This window comes from Cebus imitator, unplaced genomic scaffold (genome assembly GCF_001604975.1).
Source record: "Cebus imitator isolate Cc_AM_T3 unplaced genomic scaffold, Cebus_imitator-1.0 Scaffold87, whole genome shotgun sequence".
NCBI classification, from domain to species: domain Eukaryota; kingdom Metazoa; phylum Chordata; class Mammalia; order Primates; family Cebidae; genus Cebus; species Cebus imitator.
In genome coordinates this window covers 5346897-5369843 of record NW_016107402.1, presented here as the reverse complement: position 1 = coordinate 5369843, position 22947 = coordinate 5346897, and the positions used below count along the sequence as shown (strand labels likewise).

At 54.7% G+C, this 22947-nt stretch overlaps 1 protein-coding gene across 9 annotated transcripts in view; it reads left to right on the top strand.

The window, feature by feature from the left end:
* The window catches only part of AHDC1 (AT-hook DNA binding motif containing 1), a 71208-nt gene that overhangs the window by 19011 nt on the left and 29250 nt on the right, over positions 1-22947 (top strand). The window contains exon 1 of one of the 9 annotated variants that reach the window (XM_037740708.1): positions 10256-10751. The exons of the other annotated variants lie outside the window; for them this stretch is intronic. The gene's annotated coding sequence lies outside the window, so the exon portion shown is untranslated. Of the gene's footprint in view, positions 1-10255; positions 10752-22947 lie in introns of those variants that run through there. 9 annotated transcript variants of the gene reach the window in all.

The window sequence follows — 22947 nt, the reverse complement described above, 5'->3', positions numbered from 1 at the left end:
GGCTCACTGCAGCCTCGACTTCCCAGTGTCAGGTGATTCTCCTTTTGAGTAGCTGGAACTACCAGCGCATGCTACCACGCCTGCCTAATTTTTTTGTATTTTTAGTAGAGACGGGGTTTTGCCATGTTGCGCTGTTACTGAGTAGCTGGGATTACAGCTGCATGCCAACACACCCAGCTAATTTTTGTATTTTTAGTAGAGATGGGGTTTTGCCATGTTTGCCAGGCTGGTCTCGAACTCCTGACCTCAGGTGATCTGCCCACCTTGGCCTCCCAAAGTGCTGCGATTACAGGTTTGAGCCACCATGCCCAGCCTGCCCTGCCCCCCTGATGCCCTAAGTAGGAGATGGGAGCCCTGAATTCCTGGGAGATAAGGCAACTCTGAGGAGCCTCTAGTCTAGGCTAAAGGGGAGACCTAGCTCTGCCTTTGCCAACACTAAATTTGATAGGGTGATAGGGCAGTCGTGGCCTACAAACCAAGACCTGCGACGGGGGAAACAGGCAGAGTGTCAGGCTGTGCCTCATGGATTCGGAAGCCTCTATGGAGCACAGCTCACCCTGCTACAGTGCTGGCCACCAGTGGGGGATGTGGAAGGGTTGGCCTCAAAGAGCTTGCTGCCCAACTAACTGGAAAAACAAGGAGATACGTGTGGTCAATTCTCAACAGCTGGGTAAAACAATAAGAGAAAACATCGCAAAAAACATCATGTCATTTAAAGAATTTGGGCTTTGAATCCTGTATGTCCTTAGTTACTTAACTCCTCTCTGGGCCTCAGTTTCCTCACCTGTCGATGGGAAATAATAATGGCACTCATAGGGTTTTGTGAGGCTCAAATGAGATAAAACATGAAGGTTTGAGCTCTGGAGCAGGGGCTCAGTGAGCATCTATCTAGATGCTAAATTCCAATACCTGGAGAAAGAAAGGGTTCCTCCCTGGGGTTGGCATCAGAGCAGATCTGGATGGGAATAGTGAGGATGGAATGGGCAGTGAGCAGCCTGGCTTTGGAGTCAGACTGCTTGGGTTTAAATCCCAGCCACCAGAAGTTGCTTTCCCTCTCTGGGCCTTGATTTCCTTGTCTGTAAAATGAGTATAACACTAGTTCTCCTCCCCTTCATAGGGTGTTGTGAGGATTAAATTAGTTAATTAATTTATTCAAAACTAATATCAAGCAACTGCTGGGTGCCAGATATGTTTTCCAGTCACTGCAGATCATCAGGGGTCATGTTAGCAATCTTATTATCTTTTTTTTTTTTTTTTTTTTGGTTTTTTTTTTTTTTTTTTTTTTTTTTTTTTTTTTTTTTTTTTTTTTTTTTTTTGAGACGGAGTTTCCCCCTTGTTACCCAGGCTGGAGTGCAATGGCACGATCTCGGCTCACCGCAACCTCCGCCTCCCGGGTTCAGGCAATTCTGCCCCAGCCTCCTGAGTCGCTGGGATTACAGGCACACGCCACCATGCCCAGCTGATTTTTTGTATTTTTAGTAGAGACAGGGTTTCACCGTGTTGACCAGGATGGTCTCGATCTCTTGACCTCATGATCCACCCGCCTCGGCCTCCCACAGTGCTGGGATTACAGGCTTGAGCCACTGTGCCCGGCCTAGCAATCTTATTATCTTAATCTGGAAAGAGGGGACAACTGTTCAGGAAGGAGGCAGAGAGGAGGCTGAAGCCTTTAGAATGGAGATAGGTAACATGATAAGATGCTACAGAAATAATCATGGGCTGATACTTAGTGAGTGTTTACTAAGTGCCAGGCACATTTGGTCCTGAGGCAGGTACTCATAGTAACCTGATTTCACAGATAGGAGTCAGGTTCAGAGAGGTACAGTGACATGCCCAAGGAAATACAGCTAATAGGGAGAGGGTGGAGCTGCAGTTTGAGAGACTAAAAAGCCAGACTATTAATCAAAAAGCTTTAAACCTGATTAAGAGATGAGTTAGGGGTGGGGGCATTGATCCAGCCAAGGAAGGAGGCTGGCCAGGAGAGGGACAGGGGGAATAGAAAGGAAGGACAGAGGTAGGCAAGGCCTTCAACGTCAGGAAACAATTAGTGAACCAAATCAAGATACACTCCCCAGATGGGTTTTCCCAGCAATAAACAAGACATGAGCTCAGGGAAGACAGCAAGTGAAGTCTGGAGGGAGGGCTTCCCGGAAGAGGTGAATCTTGAGAAATGGGTGGTTGAAAGAGATGGGGGAGCCAGAGCATTCCAGGCAGGGTCCAGGGCACCAGCAAAGCGCCTGAGGAGAGAATGAACAGCCGCTGGGGGCTGAGAGGTGGAAGGAAATGGTTGAGTGAGATCAGGATGAGGATTGGGAGGGCTGGTGGCCTCCGGGGCATAGGGAGGGTGACAGATTTGAGAGGCTTAGCTAAGGTAGAAATAGAAATAAACCCCCATCTGGACAGAAACTTCAGCATAGTGATGAAGAAGGCAGGCTCTGCAGTCCAATCCTAGCTAGGTTGCTTCCCACTATGTAACCAGGGCAAGTCAACATAACATCACATCTCCAAAACAAGGGGTCATCAAAGTACCTGCCCCCTCCGATGAGATGCTCTGTGAGGAGTGCTTAGCACAGTGCCTGGCATGCAGTAAGGACCTGACTCATGCATTCATTCCTTAACCATCACATGCACACTTGATGTCAGGCACTTTTCTAGTACACACACAGTGAACAAAACAGACATAAATCCCTGCCCTCAAGGAGCTTACATTTAGAGGGTTAAACAGTTAATGTAAAAACAAGTAAAATACATGGTTGTTAAATGGTGACATGTACCAAAGAGGAAAATGAATCAGAGAAGGGGCATCAGGCATGCCCACATTACAGGGTTATTGCAGTTTTACATCAGTGTTCAGATGGAGGCTGTTGTTACTCTTATTTGTATAGTAGGTTTTAGTAGGAAAAACACCTTTTGGTTTACAAGGCAGTTATCCCTCCTCAGAATCAAGTGAGATACAGGTATTGCCATCCCCATTTTTTTTTCTTTTTTTTCGAGATAGAGTTTTGCTCTTATTTCCCAGGTTGGAGTGCAGTGGCGCGATCTGGGCTCATCACAACCTCCACCTCCTGGGTTCAAGTGATTCTCCTGCCTCAGCTTCCCATGTAGCTGGGGTAACAGGCATGCACCACCACGCCCAGCTAATTTTGTATTTTTAGTAGAAAGGGTTTCTCTATGTTGGTCAGGCTGGTCTCGAACTCCTGACCTCAGGTGATCCACCCACCTCAGCCTCCCAAAGTGCTGGGATTACAGGCATGAGCCACTGCGCCCAGCCAACCATCCCCATTTTATAGATAAAGACACTGTGGCTTGAAGACAACAATCTGAATCTGACTGAGCCAGGAGTCATGACTTAGAGGACAGTGCTATACCTGCTAACTCTCTGTGGGATTCACTATTCTGTTCCTGAAAGTCTAGAGGACAGATGAAAAGAGATGGGAATTAGAGGGGCATGGGTAGTGCCGAGGTGGGTCAATGTCCAGGGATGGAGCTGCACTAGAGAGCAGGGGCAAGACGCCTATTTCCTAGAGTCAAGCCTGGCCAGCTTCTGCTGGCCTAGCGAAATCAGGGTGAGTTCAGAGGTTGGCTGGACCCAGAGGCAATCCCAAGGGCAGAGCAGGGGAGGCCTGAGACACTGTGTGATTGAGCAAAGGGGCAGAATCTGTCCGGAACGGAGTGAGTGTGTGGGTGGTGTTAAGACTCAGGAGAGTGGAAGAGAGGAGAGGAAGAAGTCAGCCCCACTGACCAGATGAGAGGGAACAGTCAGAAGGTTGGTGGGGCCAGAGCTGGCTCTGAAGGCCCTTGAATGTCGGTCTAAAGACCTCGGCCTTGATGTTGTCGTCAGCAATAGGGAGCTATTAAAGGTTTCAGGGCAGAGACACAGTGTCATGAGAATGGGATTTGAGAAAGATGTAGCTGGCACGAGCTGGCGATTCAGTGGAGGCGACTGGAGGTGGGAAGCCCACTGGGAGGCTTCACGGCCAAGCAGGTGAGAAATGATGAGGTCAGATCAGAGAGACCACTTGAACTGGTGAAAGGAGATGATTCTCCTGGCTTCTGGCCTTGGATCTGCCTGGATTTTCTGAGAGTCCCTTCTTTATTATGTGCCTCTATTTTCCCATTTGGATTGAACTAAAGCATGCCTGCCTTGTTTGTTGTTGTTGTTGTTGTTGCCATTTTGGCTAAGGACCTATTTTGAGAAGATGATGAGAGCTAGGGGCTTTTCTCTCCAGAAAACAAAACCAAACCAGTTTTGAGCCTGGGCGACATAAAAAATTAATTAGCCAGGTGTGATGGCACATGCCTGTGGTCCCAGCTACTTCGGAGGCTGAGGTGGGAGGATCGCTTGGGCCTAGGAGATTGAGGCTGCAGTTAGCTATGATCACGCCACTATATTCCAGCCTGGGCTACAGATCGAGACCCTGTCTCAGAAACAAAAACAGGCCCGGTGTGGTGGCTCCCACCTGTAATCCCAGCATTTTGGGAGGCTGAGGCAAGCAGATCACCTGAGGTCAGGAGTTTGAGACCAGCCTGGCCAACATGGTAAAACCCCGTCTCTACTGAAAATATAAAAATTAGCCGGGCATGGTGGTACACACCTGTAATCCTAGCTACTCTGGAGTCTGAGACAGGAGAATTGCTTGAACCAGGGAGGCGGAGGTTGCAATCAGCCGAGATCCCACCACGGTACTCTATCCTGGGCAACAGGGCAAGACTCTGTCTCAAAAAACAAACAAACAAAACCCAAGTTTTGATTGGTCAGAATTTTGTGAGGTTTATAAACCTGCTGAAGTCCATTCATGGAACTAAGCTAGATGATCAGAAGCAATAAAAACAGCAGTTAGCATTAAATGCGTATTACGTGCCAGGTACTAGGCAGAGTGATATACCTCATGATCTTGTTAAAGCTGTACAACAACCTGTGAAATCGTTGCCATTGTTATTTTCCATTTTACAGATGAGAAAACTGAGGAGGCCTAGAGAGGTGAAGTGGCTTGCCCAGAGTCTGAGTTGGAAGTTAAGCCTGGGCTTTTCAGATCCAGAGCCTGAGATCTTAACCGCAAAGGTTAGCCAAGGATTCTAGGATTCAGGAAGGAGAAATGGCAAGGAAGGGGACAGATACAGGAAGGTTTTCAAAGAAAGCTGTGGAGATAGCAGAGCAAGAGAGAACGGAAGAGGGGTAGTGGTGCCAGCTCAGCCCCGAGAGGAGATGCATCAGGTAGTTGGAGGTAAGGGGCTGGAGATGTGGATTTCATTTAGAGCCCCCTGGCCTGGCTTCCAGAGGGCTTGGTATCTCTCCCACATGACCCCCAGCTAAGTGACCTGCTCTGGAGCCTGCTGGGAAGGGGTGGAGGTGGGGCTACACTATCTCTTGGCCTCATTATATTTTGCCCTCTTGTTCTGGAAGGACTTACCCCTGACTCTTTGACTCAGCCTCCAGTGCTGTCTCTGGAATCTACCCTCCCTCCCACATTCCAAGGCCATCAAGAAGGGCCCATGGGCCTTGATCTGTCTAGGAGAGTTAAGAAGTAGAGACACCCTTTGCATCCCAGAGAGGAGTCCTGGGGCCCGTCGGCTGAGATAAGAGTAGAATTCGGAACCCAAGCACCAGGGGACCAATGTTAGGCTCTGGTTTTAGATCCTGGTCGGCAGCACCATCTAGAACCACAGCAGGAGGTGATGTAGATTAGACTAGGCCATGGTCTTGGGCTAGAATCTAAATTTATGGTGGGTTGGATTTGTTGCTCATCTATATAAAAACTTTAGACTTTGTAGGCATTCAGTCTCTGTCATGAGTAATATTTGACTCTGCCATTGTATGTACCTTGAAAGCAGTCATAGACAGTGCATAAGTGAACGAGCATGGCTGTGTTCCAGTCAAACTTGAATTATAAAAACAGACAACAGGCCACATTTGGCCCATGGGCCATAGTTTGCCAGCCTCTGATCCAGAACCTTATTCCTCCTGAAGGGTGTGTAGATTTTAAACCTAATTACACAGTGATCTAAGCAAACAAGGTTGGCATGTCAGGCTGGAACCTAGATCCGTGGCAAGTTAACATGGAAGGTGATTGATAGTCACACTCTTGCTGGGATATAGATATTGGCGACTGGTGAACAAGAAATGCACTAGATAGTGTGTATAAGGCAGACTGAGCCATAATCTCTGGCTGAACATAGATTCATGGAAAACTGGGATAGGGTGGTATGGGTGGGGAGATTTAGACTAATACATAAGGGCTGTGGTCTGGACAGGAGAAAGTCGGGGAGCTAAAGTCACACAGATACTGACCTAGAGAAGGCAAAGCTTTAGTCCAAAGTCAGAACCCATAAGACCTAGAACACTAGCCTGGGCAACGTAGTAACTCTGTCTCTACAAAAACATTAAAACGTTAGTTGGGCATGGTAGCCTGTAGTCCCAGCTATGCAAGAGGTTTCTGTGGGAGGATTGCTTGAGCCCAGGAGATTGAGGCTGCAGTGAGCTGTGATTGTGCCATTGCACTCCAGCCTGCGTGACAAAGCCAGACCCTATTTCAAAAAACAAAAAGAAAAAAAGGGGGGCCAGGCACGGTGGCTCACGCCTGTACTCCCAGAACTTTGGGAGGCTGAGGCAGGTGGATCATCTGAGGTCAGGAGTTCAAGACCAGCCTAGCCAACATGGTGAAACCTCATTTCTACCAAAATAAAAAAATACAAAAATTAGCCAGGCTTGGTGGCACGTGCCTGTAATCCCAGCTACTCAGGAAGCTGAGGCAGGAGAATTGCTGGAGTCTGGGAGGCAGAGGTTGCGGTGAGCCAAGATCGTGCCATTGTACTCCAGCCTAGGCGACAGAGCAAGACTCCATCTCAAAAAAAAAAAAAGATCTAGAACAGGACTATCCAGTAGACACATAATAGAAGCCACATATGTAATGTAAAAATTTCAAGTAGCCACATTAAACAAAGTAAAAAGAAGTTTGTGGAACTAATTTTAACAGTATATCTTTTTTTATTTTTTTGAGACGGAGTCTTACTCTGTCACCCTGGCTGGAATGCAGTGGCACAGTCTCAGCTCATTGCAAACTCTACCTCACAAGTTCAAGCGACTCTCCTGCCTCAGCCTCCCCCGAGTAGCTGGGATTACAGGTGCCTACCACCACACCTGGCTAATTTTTGTATTTTTAGTAGAGACAGGGTTTCACCATGTTGGCCAAGCTGGTCTCGAACTCCTGACCTCAAGCGATTTGTCCTCCTCGGCCTCCCAAACTGCTGGGATTACAGGTGTGAGCCACTGCACCTAGCCCAACAATTTATCTTATATAATCTAATATATCTTAAAATATCACTTCAATGTATAAGTATTATAAAAATTATTAATGAGGTATTTTACATTTAAAAATATATTAAGACTTCAGAAACTAGTGTATAATTTGTACTTACAGTGCATTCCAGTTCTGATTAGCCATAGTCACATGTGGCTAGTGGCTACCATATTGGACTGCACAGGTTTAAATACAGGCTTTTCTTTGGGACGAGGGTCCGGAGGAGTCATAAGCCAGAATAATCTGGAATAAGTAGGGTTGCACTTACCAGAGGTTACACCCTTAGCTGACTTGAACTGGGTGTAGTCTGACTACCTGGGAGAACATCTGGGCTCTGGGTTGGAGAGTGGGGGGTTCCCTCACCTGGACTCTTGACTGTCTGGTCTCAAGTAGAATCTCTGTCAGTGCTCTGGGCCTCTCAGGGTGTTCAGTATCACCTCTGAGCACTGGCCCCCCATTCCTGTCCTTATTCTAGTGTCACCTCAGTCTTTCCTGGCAGGTCAGGGGGAGGGAGGCGGGGTAGCAGCTGGACCCTTGAGGGAGCAGGAGCTCCACCCCTCCAAGCCAGCTGCTGCCAGCCTTCCTGGACTGACTCTGTGGAAACAGGGGGCCCAGAGACAGAAATAAACTGCCAGGTTTCCGGGGCGGAGTGGGGGGCTTGCCAGCCTTTGTGCTTCCTTGCTTGGGAGTGGGGGGAGCAGGAAGCAGCTCCAGGCCCTGTCCTAGGCTGTTCCCCCTGTATGCCATCTCCCCTCACCCCGAGATGCCCATGCCCCCATGGCTTTGAGGCTGGGCTGAGTCTAGGATTTGATGGATTAGTGAAACCTGGGGGCCCAGTTGTCTGGGAACGACACTTGGGAGCAAAGAATGGTCCTTAGGGCTCTGGTCACAGCTTGGTGCCCATTTCTAGAACCCTGTTCTGGGGGCTTCTCTAGCTGCTGTGGCGGCAGGAGCTGAACAGATTCAGGAGGCTGCAGCGGGGCAACCAACCAAGAGCTGAAAGACTCATATTGGGTGCCCACCTCTGCCACTAACTGGCTAAAGGCAACTCTCTTTCCTCATTTGTGATCCTACCCCAGGGTCTCAGGAGGGACAATGGTGTTCTCCCATCCCTTCCACTTGGGCCTCAGTTTCCCCATCCATTGTGGGATTTGGACTATGAGCTATTGGAGAGGGAGTGGGGGACAGGGACAGAATAGCCAGGAAGAATGTTGAGGGATGCTGTCTGAAGGTGCTGGCTTTGTGCTGGGAGTGCTGGTCTCTGTGTTCATGTCATGACAGCAGGTGCTGGTGTTGAGGGGTATGCAGGCCGTGAGCACTGGGATGCCCTGTATGTGTGTGTGAGGTGCTAGGCTCAGGATGGCCAGTGCCTAGACAGGGCCAGGGTCACCACATGCCCAAAACCAGCTTCCACTTTTGTGGGGGTGACGCTGGTGTGATCCTCCCATGTCCCTATGGGTAGATGGAGGTGGGAATGTCCCCAGTGGGGCTGGCAAAAACAGCCCCTCATGCCTGGAACTGGGACCAGAGCAGGAGGGATCCCCAGGGACTGCCTGGAAGGGAGGAGGGAAGCAGCAATGCCTGTCCTGCATGCGTCAGGGTGAAGACTGTGTTCAGTAGTTAATGGGGTCTGGAGCCAGTTTTTCTGACTTTGGGCTCTGACATTGTGCGACCTTTGGTGGGTCACTTAAACTTCTGAACTTCAGCTTCCTCACTAACAAAAAGGGGATATTACCTGCTTCATGGAGGCCTCATAATCTAGTGAGTTAGCGCATGCTAATACTGCAGGGCAGGTGCCCCATGTTGGCAGTGATCATTGGGTAGTCGCTAGGCACAAATGGGTGGTCAGTGAAAACGCACTGTTCAGAGGTACGGGACGCTCTCCCTGCAGAGGGCCTTCTCAGACCCCTTCAACGTTAGTAAGCAAAACAGAGGTCCCCAATTGTGACAGCATTTTGCCCAAGGAGAGGCACACAGCAAACAAAACCTTTATATGACACCTACCCTATAAAGCCAGGTAGCTCATCCCCAATTTACAGGTAAGGAAGTTGAGGCCTGTGATTGGCCGTCGGTTCACAGTGGTGCTATCCAGTTAGGCCTTAGTCCGCCGCTGCGGAGGGAGCGCCGGGCTGCCGGAGCTCTCCGAAGGAGGGGCGTGCAGGTAGCGGGCGCCCTGGAGCCACTGCCGGAGCCAGGCGCACTATTTATAATCCCGCCGCTTAGCCCCGGCCGAGAGCGCAGGTCCGGACCGCGGCCGGACGCTTCCAGTTCCCGGGCCGAGCCCGAGCTCCAGCCGGATCGTGGCGGCCCGCCCCTCCCCCTGCCACGTGACACCCTACCCCCCCCCCCCATTATATCACCACCACCACCACCACCATCACTACCAGAAATCAGACCCACAACCACCATTATACCCCCACCACCACCACCACCACCACTCCGCGGGCAGCAGACCGCTCGGGCTGGCGGGCCGGGGGCCAGGAAAAAGCCGAAAACACCGAGGCCGGGCCGCTCCCCTCCTGCTCAAAATAGCCGGCCGGGGCTGCCACGCATTCCGCCGGGCCCGGGGCGCGGGAAGGGGCGCGGGTTTGGCCCCCACTCGGCCCGACGTGGCTACCCGGCCGGGTTGGACCGGGTGGGGGCCGAGGGCGGGCCGTGCAGCCGGCCGGCATGTGGCTCTCCTTCGGGGAGCCTTGGCAGCCCGGGCTGCGCGCTGCGCGGGGATGATGGAGAGCTTCTGGAATTTCCTGCAGCTGGAGAGCGCGGCCGGCCGGGGGAGCAAGCTGAGCGCCCGGCTCGGGCAGGGGCGCCTGGCGCCCGACCCTAGGGGGCGCCTCCTTGGCGAGGGTGGTGTGAGGAGACCTCGCCGCCCGGCCCCAGACTGCGGGAGTGGAGGGGGCACCCTTCCTCTCCCCGGCCGCTCTTTTCGGGTCTGGCCAGGGTCCAGTCCCGCCCCTCCAGGCCTGCGCGGCGGAGAAGGGCCAGGTGCAAGCAACACCCCTCCCCCAGCCGCCTGGTTTCCCTCTCGGCCCGTCACCTCCTCCAGGAGCCAGAAACTCCGCGGCCTCATCTGGGAGGGGGGGCGGAGGTGGCAGGGATCAGTGGGCAGCTCAGCCTGCCAGGTAGTCCAGAGGCGGCGGCGGGAAATCTCGAAGGCGGACTGTTTGGGCCCCTGGAACGGCCAGGCCTGCGGCCTGGAGCCTCTCGTCGAGCCACAGGAGTCTGAGGGCTCCTAGGAGGGCGGCAAGGCAGTCTTCTCCCAGCACTCCCGCCTCCCAACGGCGGAGCCCTTGAGGGGCAGACGTGCTGGGAAAATCCTGGATAATTTCTGCGACGGCGACAGCAGCTTTCTTTGGGGCCAGTTCTGCACCTTGCAGGCCCCAGAGTCCAGAAAAGGGTCCCGGGGTGGGAAGGGCTTCATTTTACAGGAGCCCTGAGAATCCAGGGGAGTAGGTAAGTGACCTCGCAGGGTTCACTCTTGGCACTGTGGGTTGGGGAAGGGAAAGAGATCTACCCTGCCCTTTGTGGGGGAGGGGAAGGGGCGCTTTCCCACAACTTTTTTCCCTTTCAGCACCATTTGGTGCTCTGCAGACCGAACCTTTTGGCAACGCAGCAGGCATCTTCCCCATCTGATGGTCGACCCTTCTCCCCCTGACAGTGGCCCCTGTTCAGTTCCGTTTCCCTGACATACCCTCACCATGGTAAACAAAAGCAGCGGATATAGGCACCCTTCAGCTATGCCACAGTTGCCACTCGCTGGCTGTGTGACCTTGAACAAGTCCCTTTACTCCTGAGTTTCCCTTTCCTCATGTGAAAAACTAGATAATAGTAGGCAGACCATGGCTTATGGTGGTGCTTAAAGTTGTACAACATTTCAGTGAGTTAGCATAGCATCTGCACATAGTAAGGGTGGGAAACGAAGGGCACCCGTGTAACACCCAGCCCCATCCCAGAAAGCAGAGGTAGCTCCCAAAACACTTGAATTCCCTTCCCCTGCAACAAGCCTGTGAGATTTCACTTCTCAAGGTCTCTGTCACACTGGTCTCCTCACAGTGCCCCTTTTGCCTTCCATTGGGTGTGGGGTGGGGGCTGGCAGAGAGCACCGGGCTGGCTCCCCAGGAGGTGGTCCAGGCAGGCCCGCGAGGCTGGTGGAATTCCGCTTTCCTCTCCCCTTTCACTCCACCACTGCCAGATACCCAAATTCAAATTCAGATGCCTCTGGGCTCCTCCTCAGCCCAGGATGTCAGGCCTGGACCTGTGTCAATTCCCAGCCTCCCCTACCCCCAGTTCTCCCTGTTTCCTGTTTGACAGGCCTTCCGTGTCCACTGGGAAAGACCCTGGTGTACTGGAAAGAGCTCAAGGCCCCATTTGTTGTCTGTGTGAACTTGAGCAAATTACCCTACCTCTTGTGAGCCTCAATTTGCTTTTCTGCAAAATGGAGTTGAAATAAAAACTCCCTAGCAGAACACCTCTTTACTCAAGCATCGCAGAGGCTTCCTGGTGGAGATCTATGTAAACAATAAAATGCAGGGATGCCCTGGACCACGGAGGGAACTTGAATTCAAGGCCAGATATAGGGAACATTATAACCTTCCCTTGCCTTTGGTTTGGGGAGATAGCTCTCTGGGGCTCTGGGATAGGAAGTGGAGCAGGAATGAGTATCCACCAGCTCTTTTTGGCAAAGCCTGGATTCCACCAAATTTATGTGGCCCAGATTCCAAGGCTGAGAGGTGCTCAGGGCTTTGGATGCACTGCTGGGCAGTTCTCACAAACTCCTCTCTAGGACTACAGGTTCCCCTTCCAGCTAGTTCAGTCCCACCTACCTCTGCCTCAGAAAAGCCTTCCTGGGCTAAACCCCACTCCCCCAATGTCTCTCCAACTCATAGAGGGCTCCCGGCAGGGAACTGTGAAAGAGAAAGGAACTGGCAGCCAGCAGTTGGGCTGTGTGACATTAGGCAGGCCACTTCCCCTCTCTGAGCCTTGGTTTCCTTCCTCCTGCATAGCGGAGGTGGTTGGATTTGTGGCTCCCTAAGGCACCTTCTAGCTCTGACAGGCTCCAAGCCTGTGTTGACTGATGTATCCTAGGAGATAGGCACACACACACAGAACCAAGTCAGCTCTGAGATTCCTGTCAAGGTATCCCCACCCCACCCCCAGAAGGCTGGAGTGCCTCCCTTCCTGAGACACACCCTTCAGGGATACTGGTGGAGGTCGTGGTGGGTGGAGGGAGCATATCACCCAGGCGAGTGGCACTGCTGCTTCCCTGGGTCCCTGTTGTCTGTAGAGAGGCCTGTACATAGGAACAAGAGCTTGTGTCAGGTGGGGCTGTGAGACTGCATGCTTCTAGGGGGAGGGAATGTGTGTGTCAGTGACCAGTCAGCCTCCAGGGAATGGGGGCACGGTGCACAAGGCAGCTAGCTCGTCGGATGGTGTCTCCAGAAGAGCAATCGCAGGGGCAGTGTGCTGAGGGTGTGTGCAGGAAGAGGAGGCTGCCTGTGGGAGGGAGGAAGAAACATCCATGAACCAGAGAGCCCGGCTTTGGGTCAGGACAGGCTCCTCAGGGAGGCTCCAGTCTCCCGGGGAAGCGGCTGGAGTCAGCACAGTCCCACGCTAGCTGCGTGGTTTAGCCTGCACCTGGGTTTGTCAGTTGTTTATGGATGTTGAGCTGAGTGGCACTGTTCTGAATTGCAGTTGTCATGTTCTGTTGTAGGGTATCTGTAGGGGTGTTGTCAGGGCCTCTAAACAGTGTGTGTGTGGCTGTCTGGAGTATGCCTAGCTGTCCAGGACGGTATTGTAAGGCAGTAGGCAGCCCCTGGCCATTTGGGCTGCTATCAGATGTCAGGTTGTACTGCGACCATCCAGTGGTGTTTTCAGGCTGTGAGTGAATCCTGGCTATATTTTGGGTGCCTCTTCCCCCTCTATCTTTATACAGAGAGAGGCCCCAGGACGCCTGGAGGGAGATCTTCTGCCTTAATCAGTCCTTCCGCAGGTAAGCAGGCAGGCAGCCTCAAGCCCCCTCACTCTCAGTAATTTTACCACGGTGCCTAAGCCAGGAACAGGCGTGAATTGACCTTTTAACCCCTTCCCCACCACAGGATTAGACTCTGTTTCCTGTTCAATCTCCTCCAGAACCAGTTCCATCCCATCTGGACCACCACCCAAAATGGATAAGCAACCCTCTCCATCTCTTTTTTTCTCCATCCCTGTCAGGCCTTGAGTTGGGGGCTGAAGGCCAGGCTGGTGCAGGGTCTGGCAGGAGCTGAGGGCCCAGGCGGGGGTGATAAATATTGAAGAGGAGGGATTTCGGTGTGGGCTGGAGCAGCTGCAGTGGTTGAGTGTCACACTATCTCTCCCCAGGTTTACTGACCCATTTCCATTCACGCGGCTGCTGGTTTCCTAGCAACGGCAACAGTCCCCCCAGAACAGGCGGAGTGTGTGTCTGCCATTAGCGACTGCCGCAACTGTGTCAAGGTTACCCCGCTCCCTGCAAACCCACCCCGGCGGGTTTGTTTTCTGCCAGCGCCTGGCACACACCGTGCCAGCCTGGGAGGGGAAAAGGAGGGGGCTGGGGGCCAGCCCTGGGGCTTGGGTGAGGTGGGGGGCCGAGGAGGAGCTGCTGCAGTTCCCGGTCCAGTGGGAGCCAACTTGGACTGAGGCCGAAGCAGCCACCCCCCCTCCTTGGCTGGTGGAATTCCTGAGCCTGAGGGGAGCAGGGGGTGGGGCTGTCCCTCAGCCCTGACCCCCGAGATTCCAGAGCCTAGGGGGAGGGGTGTGAGCCGAGGGCGCCTCCAGGAAGCCTGTCCGGTCTGACCCCACCTGGCTTGTTCTGCTCCTGCCCTGGCTTCTTCCTCCTCCTGCTGCAGCTCCGGGCTCTGCTGTGTTCCCTGCTCTTTGTCCCAGCCTGCCTCTGTGCCTGGTCTCCCCCATCAGACTCCCCAGGGCAGGGTTGTACTTCTCCCATTGGACTAGGGGTTCCTGAGGTTAGGGTTCATGATGCCTACTTTCCTTCTCCACCCTCAGCACCAGCTCATGACTATTTTTTCCAAATGTCATGGGAGATGACATGAAACATTTAGGGTGTCAGAGAATACTAGTGGGGACTCTCTCGGTGGATACCCCTGTTCCACCCCTGCTCGCTGAAAGAGATTCTTCCTACACTCCCTCCACCTGGCAGTCCATGCTGGGCCTGGCCACAGGAAGTAGAGTACCCTACCTTTTCTCCCTGAAAGCCAGGCTACAAAGGGTTAAAGGAGCTCTCCCACCCCTTGCCTTGGTATGTGAGCTCCCCCAGGCTGGGGGGGATGGGAGAATAGGGGGGTCTGTCACCTTATAGCCACTCATGTGGTCAGCTCAGACCTGACCAGTCACATTCCTGCCCAGGAGGGCTGGGGCTTGAGGCAGAGGGGCAGGGGCAGGGGCCCGGAGGGGGCTGGGTTTGCAGGAATGGAAAGGGGGGATCAAAAAGCTGGGGCAAGGGGCTGCTGGGAACATGGACGTATTAAGAGACATAAAGCTTGAGTTCATCTCCTCATTCCTCTAGGCTTCAGTCTCCCTGTCTTTCCTCCCAAAAGGTCTTTGCACCCCCTACAACCTTCCAGTGGTCCACATGCCTGTGACACAGGTACAGACCTGGTCCCAATTCTAAACAAAGAGAAGAGTGCAGCCAAGGCAGTTTCTGACATGCAGGGCAGCTCAGGGACTTGTTGGTAGCCTGCAGAGTGACTTTCTGGTGCTTAGGGGAGATTGGCTAGGTTTTTGGCTGGGTCAGAGGATTTGAGATCTAGGATATGGAGCAGGCTGTGCTACAAGTAGAAGGGGACCTGGGCAGGGACTTGGGAAACCTGGTTCTCTGCCCAGCCCTGTGCCTGACCCCTCGTGGCCTCAGTATCCCCATTTGAAGGGTTTAGGCCAATGGTCTCTTAATACTCCTCCTGTCCTGTTAGTCAGTAACCCTGGGTAAGGGATTAGGGGTAGGGGGCGATGGTCTGGAGGGGTGTGGGAAGCTGCCAGCTCAAGGGGGAGTTTGCAATGTGATCCCAGAGCGAAAATAGCCCAGGTCATTTTCAGCTGCTTGGGCGGAGGTATCTGATCCCGGCAGGGCAGCTTGGGCAGGGGGCAGGGAGGAGTATTCTGTAAAGCTCTCTGGGAAACCAGACCCTAGGATGGGAGGGTAGGGAAAGGTTGGCATGCCTGGCTGGGCTTCCTGAGACCCGCTGGGGGCCCAGGAATGGAAAGATGAGGAATGCAGAGGGTTAACAGGAGGTGAAGGCTGGACTCCAGCCCCCTTTGGGTCCTGGCCTGGCTGAGGTGAAAGGTCAGCCCCAAGGAGTCCAGGCACAGCTGGGGAAAGAGTAACTCGATCCTTCTCCCTAGCCAGGCTCAGGGGATCACAGTGCCGCCTCCCCATGGAAAGGTGCTTTGACATCCCCAGGAAGGAGTTTGTTTCTACTTGTTCTCAGCAGGAGTCGGGGGCTAGGGGAGGGTCCAGGCCTGTGGGGCCAGGGAGAGCTACAGTCCAGGCACCCCAACCAATATGGCAGTGCTTTGTCATCCTGGGGTCAGGGGAGGTGGAGGTGAGCCTGCTGGAAAGGTTAGAGGCAGCCTGTTCTGGCCCTGCTCTCACTCTGCCCCATTTATGACTCTGACGGCCAGCATCAGGGCTGGGGAAGCTTAGAGATAGGAGATGCTCCTCCCTTCCCCAAACACACTGAGTAGTGAGAGAAACCGCCTGGTACTAGACTGTGACAGTGAGATGTGTTTGGGGTGGAGAATTACACCTCGACTCTGAGATAGATGGCTTTGCTGCCTGCGGTTCTGTGTGTGGTGGGGTGCTAGGGTGTAAGGTGGCGTGATGGAAGGCTGAGATGGTGCGACATGGAAGAACATGGGGTTCAAATCCTTGCCTGTCTTAGGCTATTTTACCCAAGCCTCAGTTTCCCTGTCTACAAAATAAGACTAGTAGCACTCACCATGTAGGGTGATGAGGATTGGCACAGAGTAAGTGCTCAGTAAAAAGTAACCTTAAGAAGCCTTATTGGATGCCACGGTCACACACTGTGGAGCCGGCATTGCAGCTGGCAGTCTGACTCCAGAGCAGGGGTTGGTGAGCTATAGACCATATGAGGGAGAGGGCAGTTTCCAGAATGTGACTGTGTCAGTGTCCCCAGAACTGCACACTAGGCGATGGGGTGGGGGATAGTATCCAGATTATTTGGGATGAGGTGGTTTTGAGTATGTGGCAAAGGGGGGTTCGAGGCAGGGCTCTTACAGCCAACTTCTGGGGCTATCGCCAGCCCTCCGCGCCCCACCCTGGCAGGCTTTGTGCGGCTGTGTGGGTGTAGTTGTCCCTGGAGTGCGGCTGTTAGGTATGTTTGAGAAGGCGCAGGCATCCCGAGAAAGAACAAGTCGCCTTTTGTACGCGTCCAGCCCCGGGCTGGGCTGGGCGCTCTCGGGGGGATCCCCTGTTTCCGCGCCCAGCTCCCCGCCCACGGACAGCGCCCCGGCCCGGCCCCCTGCAGGCCCCCACCTCAGGGGCGCAGTGAGCGGAGCGCCCCCTCCCGGGGACCCGTGCCGGGGCCGGGAGAAGGGGTCCGGGGGAAGAGGGCGTGTCTGAAGCCCCGATCCCGCCCCTCGCGACATCACTCCAGGTGCTACCAATCTCCGGGAGCTCGGCCGGCGCGGCCCGCCCCCTCGCCGCCACCGCTCCCGGTGTTCCGGACGCGCCGCGGGTGGAGTCGGCAGGAGGTGGAGGAGGAGGCAGGACCGGCCTAAGGGGCGGGGAGACCTTTGAATGCCTCGCCCTTCCAAGTCTAGGAGAGGCTGAACGGGCGACCTGAGACCGAGCTTCTTTGCTCCGTGAAGCTCCTTACAAAACCTCTGTCCTGGAGTGCTCCACCTTCCTGCCCACCTGCCCCTGATCTTGCCAAGTACCACTTTCTGCAGGAAGCCTTCCCAAAACCGACCCTCCGATCTTCTTTTCTGATTACCTGCACCATCTAGGGCCCTCTGTGGTAAGGGCAGTACCAGCACTACTGCCGGCACCAGCTGCCGTCCACTAGGCAGTGTGCTGTGTATCCCTCACTGCTCCAGGTTTTTCGTGGAACGGCTTATGGGCTGCATTTCTGCTGGCTGTCCACCTTGTATTATTGTGCCCTTCCCACCCACTGGGTTGGGAGTTCCTCTGGTCGGGCGTTACAGACACGGGCCCGGGGCCCCTCTAAGAATAGTCACACTGCATCCAAAGTCACACATCAAGGAAGTAGGAGCATCAAAGCTGGAGACCAGGTTTCCCAGCTGCCTTCAGGCCTTTGGTTCGGGTATGTGACTAAGAGGGGACTTGCCCAGAGACTTGCTTTAGGCCTCACCTTTCCCGATAGGAGGACCTCTACCCTTCCCCATCCCTCCCCACAGGTTGGAAGAGCCCTAGGCCTGCCTTCCTCTGCAATCCACGCATCTGGACCAGAACCCCAACTTCTGGCAAGAGGGAGAGGTGATGGGGGAGCTGGGAGGGCTTTTGCAAGCCAAAGGGGTAGTTCTAGGCTAAGAGGGGTATTGTGGGCCCAGTGATTTGGGGGTGCTTGTGTTGGGGACATAAGGATTTAGCTTGCAGATGGGAGGTTCCAAGTTGGGCAAAGAGGAGGGTTGGGAGCCACAAGTATTTGGGGTTCAGTACAATGCAAGGGAGGCAGGGATTATGCTGGGCCAGCACTATCCCCACCAAGAGCCTGGCCCAGTAGAATGTTAGGAGGCCCCAGGGATGGGGCCAGGCAGCCAAGGTGTCTCCGGTGGCACGGAAGCAGTTAAGAGCTGCCTCAGCCTGTTCCTTCAGACAATTAGTGACATGTCGCTTGACAACACCACACTGAGCCGATGCAGACCTCAGCCCCCCTCCTGGCCCCCCGACGGCCGCTTCAGCTGTTTATTCTTGGGCTTTAACAATTGGGATTCTGACTTGGAGGAGCGGGCGCCCCGCGCTGCCCTCTGACCCACCGTCGCCTTGGCAACTGGAGCCCGGTAGGCCTGGGCTCTGCGTTAGGATTACAGATCCTGAATTCACAATCTTGCTGCTCCCCTGCAAGCAGCGGCGGCAGCAAGCAGCAGCATGCAGGATCTTCAGCTAGACTGGAGGGGACAGAGAGGAGGGTCCTCAGGGCCAGCCTGAGGCTTACGAAGGAAGCTGGGATGCTCGCAGTTGGCCTGCAGAATGGTGCACGCTTCACAGCCTCCAGGGTTGGGCATGGCCCAGAGCTGCCCTCCCCCCCAGCGTCTCTGTGGCTCTCTGGAAACTTTCTTCCTGGTAGAGCCTCGAGGGCAGGGGTGAATCTTCTTCCTTACCCTGCCTTTCCCCCTCAGTCAGCCCCCTACCATGCCCAGAGCTCCAAGTGCCAGCAGACTGTGCCCCTGCCGTGCCTGCCACCATGGCAACAGGCCCCTCCCTTGACAACTCTGCTCCTTCTTCCCCCCACCCTAGCAGCCAACTGCCCCAGCTGAAACCAGAGCCGATGCATCTGTGAGCCTCATGCCCAGACCCACATTCCATTTCTGTCCTCTGTCCCCCCCTCCCAGTTCTGGCAACGACAACCCCCCCCCATCCTCCTCCTCCTCCTCACGCCCCCTCCCTCCTCACCTCTGTCTACTCCTGCTGTTCCCCCCACACTCTAACACTTAGTGTCACCCCCTTCTTCCCGCCCCATCTGAGTGTGTCTCACCCTCCGACTGTCGCTGTGGGGCTCTGGGTGTGTCAGTCCCTCTGTCTCCGGCTCCCGGTCGCTGGTGCTCTGTGCCTCTGCCTGTCTGTGCAGACTCCTCAGGTTCCTTCTCCATCTCTTCCCCCTGTGCATGTGTCTTTGTCTCTGCATCATCCTGCCTGTCTCTCTCTTTGTCTTTTCCTTCCTCCTTGTCTCTCTCTCTTCCTGAGTCTCTTTCTTGCTGTTTTCCTTCCTCCGGCATGCTCACCCTCTCTCTCCTCTGGCTCTCGTCCCCTCCCTCTGGATCTTTTTCTCTTTCAGCCTCTTTTTGCCCTGTTTCTCTTGCCTCAGTGTCTTTCGTCTTTCTGTCTCTTCCTGGATCTGAGTTTCTGCCTTGATTTCTCCCACCCCCCTCTTTCTTCTGACTTTCTCTAAATACATATCTTTCTTTCAGGGCTGGGCCTTTCAGGTCTCCTTACTCTATTTCCTACCAGGTTAGGGAGCTGGTGCAGGGTGAGGGGCTCCAGAGTCACCCCAAAGGATCCCTCTTTTTAGTAGGGGCCAGATGTCCTGGAAGCCCTATTGGGCTTGTGTGGTTGAACCTGAAATGGGGGGTGCAGGGCTAAAGAGCCTGCAGAGAATGGGGCACCTAGGAAACAAGAGTGTGTGTCTGCCTTTCCAGGGTTTTAGAGGATGGGCTCCATCCATCTAGTGGCAGACTCCAGCCCAGGGTAAGAGCAGAAGATAGTCCCGGAGCTAAAGTGGTCCAAGAAACTCTTTAGAGAGCAGGCCTCACTGATTGCTGCGATTTGTCCCTTCCCTTGCTAAAACAATGGCAATGTCAGACTATGCCTCTGTTTCCACAAATGGCATAGGGATACTATCCTTGCTCCATGTTTGGCTTCTTTATAGTGCTTTGAGTTCCTGGAGCAAAGTCAAAGTTATGAGGAACAAGGAAAGACTAGAGTGACTCCTGCCCCTTTCTCGCCAGTACCAGGGGACACCAGACAGATTGTGTTTGTCCAGGGCATGGGTAGAATCAGGGTCCTGTCTCCTTAAGGGTTGGGTGGAGGACAGTGCCCTGCCTCCCCTCAAGACTGGCAGCCCCTACTGCCCAGCCCTCCCTCCCAGTCTGGGCAGTGGCCTCTGTCCTTACTCCCTCACCCCTCTTCATGGAATGAGCTTGGAGTCATGGGCAAACAGGCCTCGGGTGGGGGAGCCAGGCCTCTGGGCCCAGGCCTCGCCTCTGGGTGTGGTGAGGCCTGGTCAGGCAGACCGTTCTAGGATTCTGGGGTCTGGGCACTACTCACCAAGGGGCCAGGAGGGGGAGTAGGGGTGCCTGGGGGAGGCAGGTTGCACGCAAGGCATGCTGGGCCCCCTCGGCGGGTGGGTGGGGGGAACAAAGCTGGCATCGAGGCCTCAGCTAAAATTAGCCGCTTCCCTGCGCGGGAGCGAGCATGCCTGCCAGCCGCCCAGATCGCCGCTGCCTCGGCAGGCCATCTGTCGCCATGCTTTGCTCAGTCCCCCAGGGCCCCCCAGCTCCAGCCACCCCCAGGGGCTAGAGGGACTCTGCTCTGAGGCTGCCCCCGGCCAGGACTCTAGGCTCTTCTGCTAGGCTCTGGTTAGGCGTTACAGACTGGTCATGCTGTGTGACCTCAGGCTAGGCCTTTCCCTCTCTGGGCTCCTGTAAAACGAGGGGCCTTAGACACTGACGTCTCAGACCCTCCAGTCCTTCCGGGCACCAGGTGCTTCTGCTGGTCATGGGAGGGGGCAGGGGAAGTAGACTGCCTCGCTCCCTTAGAGCCACTCACCTTGTCCAAGCTTTGGGCCAACCAAGTAGTGTTTAGGGTAAAGGTGGGCTATGGTGGACTCCTGTCCGATTCATTGGTCTTCATTGGGCAGCAGGGAGGCACTGCATCCAACAACACCCCAACATCTCCCCTCTCCCCCTCCACACTGGACCTCCAAGCAGTCTTAAAGACGCAGCTCCAGGTGGGGATCCAGGAGGTGGAGACTGAGCTCAGCTGATCCTAATTTTCTCTGTGGCTTGGGCAAGTCTCTTAGTCTATTTCTCCCTCTCTTCATTCAGAAGCTTCCCATTTCTTGAGGAGCTGCCCACTTTATGCTACCTTGTTTCATGAGGCTGGCACTGTTGCCCCTATTTCACAGATGATGAAGCTGAGGTTCCTTTTGAGGAAGCAGGGGAGTGTGGGCTGGAGCCTGTTGTGTCCCCTTCCTGTGGCCTGGAGGGCGCTGCTTGCTGGTCTCCAGCTTCAGCTGCTTCTCTCTGACCCTGGCACTTCTCTCACCATGGCCCCTATCCCCCTCCCCAAAGCCAAAGAGTCTGAGCTGCTGCTCCAAGGTCACCCAGTTTGGCCCGGGAAGAGCTCAGACTGGAACCCGGGCCTGTTGGCTCTTGGCCTCCTTCACCACTATGGCCAGCAGGCTGGGCCTGTTCCCTGGGTGAGTCATGTCCCTGGACTTTGGCCTCCTTGTCCCCAGCTCTGTGGCCTGAAGTTTGGAGAGGGGGCCTTTGTGAGGAAGAAGGGCTCCCCTGGCAGCTATGGGGGTCTCAGACCATCCCATCCCCTCCCCAGTGAGCACATGGTGATAGCAACCCCTAACCCCCTACTCCCCACTGATCTCTAAGCAGTCTCAGAGGAACAGCTCCTCAGGCTTCAGGACAGCCCTCCCTCCAGCACTCACTCTGCCCCCTCCCTAGATATACAACTGCAGTCAATGAGAAATGGAGTGGAGCAGGGGCCGGGGGAGGTGACATTTCCAGGTAGTCTGTGTGCCCAGGCAGCTTCCTCCCCAGCCCTCCTCTCCCCCAGCACCCGCCACTGGGCAGGAAGCCACAGCACCTCCCCTCCTGGTGTCCAGGGACCAAGGTCACACCAGAGCCCTGTGTGCCTTCACCTCCTCTGGGGCCAGCGGTGTTTGTCACTGGGGCAATGTGTGGCTGTGTGCGGCTCTGGCAGTGCTGGGGTGACATTCATGCCCTGTGAGCTGTGACGCCTCTGCAGGCAGAGGGACAGCACCACCTGGGCTGGTGACAATGATGGGGGAAGGGTGAGGTGGGCTGTCACCTGTCCGAGGCAGTTGGAGAGGTGATATGTCCTGTACCCATCCCATAGTCTGCAGGGAGGATTCCCAGGCAGGGGTGAGGCTGTGTCCCTGCCTCGTACTGTGTGGTGGGTGGAGAGGTCCATACCTTTCTCACACCTGGAAGACGGGACTTGTCGTGTGTGTGTGTGTGTGTGTGTGTGTGTCTGTGTGTGTCTGTGTGTGTATCTTGGTCAGCTGTGTGACAGGTTCTCTGTGCATTCATATCCTATTAGTGGGTGCGGGGGGCCTGGTTTCTTATCAGTTCTGCCACTGTGAGGGGTGACAGATGCCTGCCCCATGCTGTCAGGGTATGTCAGGTGCGCTCACCTTGTGCTTTGGGGAGAGCGACAGGTTATGTGCTTAGTTCATCCCGTTAGGAGGGTTGTCACCGACTTGTGTGCCTGTCTCTGGCTGTTGTGTGTGTGAGATGTCACCATGTGCCCCTCGCAGGCTGTTGTGGGGAGTGGCATGTGTGATTATCTCATGCTGTTGGGAAGTCGTCAGTAACTTGGGAGCTCGTGTCTCACTCTAAAAAGACAACATGTTGCCCAGTGATATGGCGCTGGCAGCTGGTGGGGCCTTCCCATGCAGACCACAGAGCCCCAAAGGGCTGGCCAGAGGAAACGCTTGGGGCTCCGAACAGAGGGACAAGTGCAGGTTGGGGGGCCCTCAGTCCCGCATGATCTGCCCTCTCACCCACATGCTAGCCTGTAGGACTGTTCCCCAGTAGGAGGGACCCAGCACTTTTCAGATAATGTGGAGAAGGGCCTTTGGGGCCAGGGCAGGTGTGTGTCTGTGAGGTGGGGAAGCAGGCAGGGTTTGCATGGGGAGCTGTGCCCCTGAGGGCCTGGGGA